Here is a 6893-nt window from a genome sequence, read left to right on the forward strand (position 1 = left end):
GGAGGAATATCCCAGGCCAAGGGACCTGCAGGAGCACGCCAGGTATGTTCAAAAAGTAGCTTGGTGAGTGGAGAGGGAGGAGAGTGGGGAATGATGGGAGACAGTGCAGAGAGGTTTTGAATTGGCCATTGTAGGTCATTATGATGACTGTCTTTATTTATTTTTGTGTTGGGTCTTCGTTGCTGTGTGCTGGCTTTCTCTAGTTTTTGCGAGCGGGGGCTACCCTTCGTTGGCGGTGCGTGGGCTTCTCATCGTGGTGGCTTCTTGTTGCAGAGCACGGGCTCTAGGTGCGCAGGCTCAGTAGTTGTGGCTCGCGGGCTCTAGAGCGCAGGCTCAGGAGCTGTGATGCACGGGTTTAGTTGCTCCGCGGCATGTGGGATCTTCCCGGACCAGGGATGGAACCCGTGTCCCCTGCATTGGCAGGTGGATTTTTAACCACTGCAGCACCAGGGAAGTCCCTGATGACTGTCTTTTAGTGGACGGTAAGCTACGGGTTTCAAACAGATGAGAGTCCTGAAATGAATTATACAGCTTCTTGGAGTCTCTCATCTGGAAAAGGACTCATAATTCACAGAGTTGTAAATAAATGCTGTAATTCATGTACCTACCTTAGTACAGTGCCTAGTACATAACCGAAAATCAGTAGCTGCTGTAAGACTGTATAGGGAGTTGCTGAGAAATCACATGATGGATTCAGATAAAGTTGGTTTTAAACCCCAGTTTTGCCACTGATTTACCATGTAAGTGTGGCCAAGTTATTTAACTTCTGTGAGCTTTAATTCGTACAATAACTTCCTAAGATGAAGCCAGTGTGTACAGTGTTTAGCACAAGGGCAGACTTGTAGTAAGTACTCAGAAGAATACATTTTTATATACTGAAATATTTTTAAAATACTACTTAAAAGAAGATTTTACTAAGTGGTAAATTCTGTACATTGGTCATTCTCTCCTCTGATCATTTGACAAATGGACTTTCTATGAATTGGCTTTGGAGAATGATTTAGTGAATTGGGCTGCTTCCTTTCCTCTCCAGCACCTACCTCCATTATAGCTCATGTTATATTGTATCTGTGTCCCTGTTAGTGGACAACTTGGAAAGAAGGGCCTCTTTTTTTTCCATCCACAGCATTTAGTTCAATGACCTATGCAAACCGGGGGCGTGGGGTCGGGAGTAGTAAATGTTTACTGAATGTAACAATTAGTCGCCACAAAATTTTCACTGCTAATAGATTATTTTCAGTATAAGTTGGGTTATCTAAATGTGGAGTACAGCACACCTACATTTAAAGGGTCTTACAATATGAAACCAAGAGACTTTCCATTGTTAAACTATACATTTTGTTCCTTCTGTTTGATGGTGTACTAATCGCTCTGTTTTCCAGGCTAATTTGTTCAGTCATTGTGGAACTTAGTTTGTTCTAAGTCCGTTTGTTCCAGTGTTCCTTGTAGGCAAATGCTATGTGTGCCATTTTCAGGTCTCCTTTTCCTTTCACAGAAGGCATATGTTATAAATAAGCTCAAGAGTTGACTGAAAGAAAAAGTTGTGCCTTTGCTTTTCTGAGGTTGCTTTGTTTTTCTAGAAAAGTCATGACTTCAAGTATGAGAAAATAAGAGCAAGGTGAATGTTGCCAAATAACATGAAATTCGGGCACATGAGGGAGGCAGAATGGCGCTGGTGGAATGAGCACAAGACCTGGAGACAGAAGATTGAAATTCAATTCCTAATTTCACCAAGATATTATTCCCTCATCTTGGGAAATTTCACTGGGGTCTGAGCTTCAGTTTCTTCATCTGTAAAATCCAGAAGATGCAAATTCCTGGCCTGCAGACTTCTTGGAGTTGTTTTTAGGATCAAGTGAGGGAGCAGACGTGGGAGGGTTGGCAGCTATAAAGCCCTATGCAAATATTATCATGAGGGGGTGTGTGAGCAAGAATGGCTAGAGGAAGGTCTGAAAAGGAAGAAGAAAAGTATTTGACCTGGAAACCAGAAAAAGAGTAACTGTTTTCTGGTCTGTTGGAAAGGAGCTTTGTATCTGTCATCATTCAGTTAGGTAGCTGAAAATCTGGACAAGGCATCAGGAAACCTAATTTATATTCCTGGCCCTCCCATCAGTTGAATGATATTAGTAAATAACTCTGCAAACAAGTGGCTGCCAAGATTCCTTCTTCCTCTGACCTTCTGTGACTCTTATTTTTGGTTAAACAGTTAATTATCTTTTAAAGAGAAAAATAATTTAAAAACCTAGGGCTTCCCTGGTGGCGCAGTGGTTAAGAATCCACCTGCCAATGCAGGGGACACGGGCTCGAGCCCTGGTCTGGGAAGATCCCACATGCCGTGGAGCAACTAAGCCCATGCGCCACAACTACTGTGCCTGTGCTCTAGATCCCATGAGCCACAACTACTGAGCCTGCGTGCCACAACTACTGAAGCCCGCGCACCTAGAGCCCGAGCTCCGCAACGGGAGAGGCTGCCGCAATGAGAGGCCCACGCACCGCAACGAGGAGTGGCTCCTCCTCACCGTAACTGGAGAGAGCCACACGCATCAGTGAAGACCCAATGTAGCCAATAATAAATAAATAAATTTATAAAAACCTACATTTAGCTACCATTTCTGGTGCTTTCATTCCTCTTGGAGATCCACATTTCCATCTGTTAACATTTTTCAGCCAGAGGACGGTTTTTTGGGGGTTTTTTGAATTTTTGAATTTTATTTTTTTTACAGCAGGTTCTTATTAGTCATCCATTTTATACATATCAGTGTATACATGTCAATCCCAATCTCCCAATTCATCACATCACCACCACCACCGCCACTTCCCCCCTTGGTGTCCGTATGTTTGTTCTCTACATCTGTGTCAATTTCTGCCCTGCACACTGGTTCATCTGTACCATTTTTCTAGGTTCTACATATATGCGTTAATATACGATATTTGTTTTTCTGACTTACTTCACTCTGTATGACAGTCTCTAGATCCATCCACGTCTCTACAAATGACCCAATTTCATTCCTTTTTATGGCTGAGTAATATTCCATTGTATATATGTGCCACATCTTCTTTATCTATTCATCTGTCAGTGGGCATTTAGGTTGCTTCCGTGACCTGGCTATTGTAAATAGTGCTGCAATGAACATTGGGGTGCATGTGTCTTTTTGAATTATGGTTTTCTCTGGGTACATGCCCAGTAGTGGGATTACTGGGTCATATGGTAATTCTAATATAGTGTTTTAAGTCAGAGGACGTGTTTTAACATTTTTTTGCAGTGCGGTTCTGCTGTTACTGGATTCTTTTGGCTTTTGCATGTCTGAAAATGTCTTTAATTTACCTTTGTTTTCAAAAGATATTTCCCCAGGATATGGTATTCTAGGTTGTCAGGTTTTTTTTCATCAGTACTTTAAAGATGTTGCTTTACTGTTTTTCTGCACACATTGTTTACATTGAGAAATTTGCTGTCTTGCTTAATTTCGTTCTTCTGTATGGAAATTCTTGTTTTTTTTCTTCCAGGTGATTAAAAGTTTTTCTCTATCACTGGTTTCGAGCAGTTTTTTATGATGTTCCTTGATTGTACATTTTGATTTGTACAGTTTTTACATTATGTACATTTTTATGTTCTGTGTTTGTGTGTTTCTTGTGGCTGGGGTTCATTGACCTCGGATCTGTGGATTTATAGGTTTCATCAGGTTTGGAAATGTTTTCAGCCATTATTTCTTCAAATATTTCTTCTTGTCTTCCCCTTCCTCTCCTTTGGGGCTCATGTCTGGCTGGAAAGATAAGAATATACTTCCTACAATTAGGTGATTAGAGATAAGCCTTGAGAATTGGACAGATCTGAACAGGTGAAGATGTGGGTAGAAGACTTGGTAACTTTATTTATTTATTAAAATTTTTTGGCCGAGCTAAACAGCTTGTGGGATCTTAGCTCCTTGACCAGGGATTGAACCCAGGCCTTCGGCAGTGAAAGCATGGAGTCCTAACCACTGGACCGCCAGGGAATTCCCATTGGTAAGTTATTTAATATAAAGGCCTCGAGAGAGGAAAGAGGACACCGACTTCATGCCTGTGTGGCTGAGAGAATACTGGTACCACTGGCAGAAATGAGAATAAAGGAGAGGGAGTTCATTAAAGAGGAAGAGGTTGAGTTCACCCTTGGAAATGCTTGAGCTTGGAGTGCTTTTGTGACCTGTGAATAGAGAGTACAACTGGCAGGGTTATTAATGGAGGTCTACTGTCCAGGAGCAGGATTGGGACAAGAGACCCAGATTTTGTAATTACCAGCAGAGGAGTGGTAGCTGAAACCACATCAGATGAAATTCCTGACAGAGATGGTACACAAAGAACCAAAGAAGCCCTGGTCATTCAGACTTTCCACTTCCAGCAATTTGTTCTAGGGAAGGAACAGTAATTCACAATTCATAAAAGGAGATTCATTGAAGCACCATTTATAATTTAAAAACAAGTAGAAACTAAATGTTCCACAATGGAGAATTGGTTAAATAAATGGAATATACGATGGAATACAGTATAGCCATTAAAAATGTCTTAGAAGAATAATTGTAATGGAACATTGTTTGCAATGCATTAAGTACAGAAAGCAAGTTACAAGACCACAATATACAGTATGATCTCATTTTAAATAAAATAGATGAATATATAAGCAGAGAAAAAGAGATAATATCCCATAGTGTATCTTTGGGGTGGTAGTGTCATGGATATTTTTTTTCTTATTTTTGCTTACCTACATTTCCTAGATTCTATACAGTGTTATATAACTTTTACAACAAGGAAAAACACCTGTTATAATTTTTTAAAAGTACCTAGAAAAAAGCCTGTGGATTTCCAGACCGTATAGAGTGTGGAAGGCAGAAAAGGAAGTGGCAAAGGAAATAGACACTTGGTACAGAATCGGGGTCATACCCCAGCCCGGCAGGAAGGGGCTGAAACTGGAGCATCAGCCAAAGTGGAACTGTCTGAACTCTCCCAAGGGGCCTTTGCATTTGGTGATCCAATCATCAGTGACTGCTCTTGAGAAGTGTGGAGAGAAGGAGGAGAGAGGGCAGTCACTCCCTGGTCCAAGATGTCTCATGACCACAGAGCTGGTCCCTCGGCAAGGCCCCTTTGGTGTGGGAACGCGGTCCCACCATGCACCCTCCATGCTGGGTGGCTATTTTCTTGCCCCTGCCCCTGCAGTGGGTCTCCGTCCAGGCTTGTTGCCAAGATCTTTAGAACCACCATGTTGCAGACTCCCTCTGTGGCAGTTGCCTCCAGAGGTTGTTAAATGCAGATTCCTGGCTGATTCCCAAACCATCTGAATCAGAATATCTGGGGTGGGGGACCCAGGACTCTGCCTTTAAAAGTCTCCCGAGTGATTCTTATGCATGGGTTAGGTTGTGTGTTCAACAGGCCTACTTCTCTAGGTTTCCAGCAGAGTCAGAGATGACTGAACCTGGGAATTTCTCTAAATAGCACAACTGGGCATTTTTGTCATAAATCAGTAAGTCCAGAATATGGAGAAAATATCTCGGAGTCCAGCCGACACCACAGCCTTGCATGTGTCCTGGGAGCCTTTGAAGCTGGGCAGCAGCACACGACCAGAAGGAGAGGGCTTGGCTCCTGGGAGTGATGACAAGGCTTTCAGTTGATTTGCCAACTGGCCTGGGCGGGGGAGCTGGTGCAGCTCCCTTACTGACCAGTCACCAAGCAGCAAGAACATGGAGACCAATCCATGGAGGCTCTCTCACTCTGGAGCCGAAAAGCTGTTAGAAAGTGGTTAGATCAGACCAAGCCAGGGGCCTCTTGATGAGAGACTGATCTGGATAAAAAACCCAAAAGTTCTTACTGAACCAAGAGAGGAAACCCCAAGGGGTACCCATCCATCACATTAGATGTATAAAGACATTGTGCTAGATCGCATTATGGCTTTTAGCAATTTGGTATACCTCTTGTAAAAGGCTTATATTCCCCACCCGCTGACATCAGGCTTGCCCACATGATGGGGTTTTGGTTTGGGGTTCATTAACTTGGGGTAACATGTGAGTGGAATTAACAGAAGCCACTTCCTTGCAAAAACGTTGAGATCTGTCATCTGGTTCTGCCATCTCTCATTTCTTCCCTTTGTCACAAGACCAGTATATTCCAGATTGAGGCTGCCCCTTAAGTCTGTGTGCCAGAATGAAGATGTAGCCATATGAAAGACACATAACAGAGCAAGAAGTAAATCTTTTTTGCTATAAGACCCCAAGATTTTGGAGTCATTAGTTATCAGAGCATAACCTAGCTAGAGCTGAATGATAAAGAAACAGTCTTTTAGGATTGTACAAACAACATCGCAGTATTGACGAATTTTTAAAGAGTTACCCATAATTTATTCACTAGCCGAAACAGTTTAGACCTCTTTATCAAAACCGAAAGGGTCTTGATTTCTACATGTGCCTACATGCGAATGTGCTGAAACAGACCATTATGCTTCATGTTGCGTCTCCCCCTGAATTTCTTCAGAGAAAGAGCCTGTGGTAGAGGAGCACCAACCCCGCCCCGCTAGAGGAGGCCAGAGGAAGGGCCTGTCTGCGGGGCCCATGCCCAGCACAGAGCCGGCTCTTGTCAGGCAGTGGAGTGAATCTGAGAAAAGCCATTTCCTCAGCATCATTTGACTCTTGGAAAAGTAATGCCAATTAATTTCTTCTACAAACAATCTGTCATGCCTGTTTACTGTCCTGCCAAGGCACAGCTAAATATCAGCCCTGTTCTATGAGCTTTCATTTCCTGAAATCCTGGTCCCACCATAGACCGTGAACCTGCACACAGTGAGGGAGAATTTACAGGAATTCAGCAGCGGACAACACAGGCGTCAGGTCTGCGCTCCCAGAGCCTTCAGTCTAGTGGGGTATAGAAATAAA

This window comes from Phocoena phocoena, chromosome 14 (assembly GCF_963924675.1).
Source record: "Phocoena phocoena chromosome 14, mPhoPho1.1, whole genome shotgun sequence".
NCBI lineage: Eukaryota > Metazoa > Chordata > Mammalia > Artiodactyla > Phocoenidae > Phocoena > Phocoena phocoena.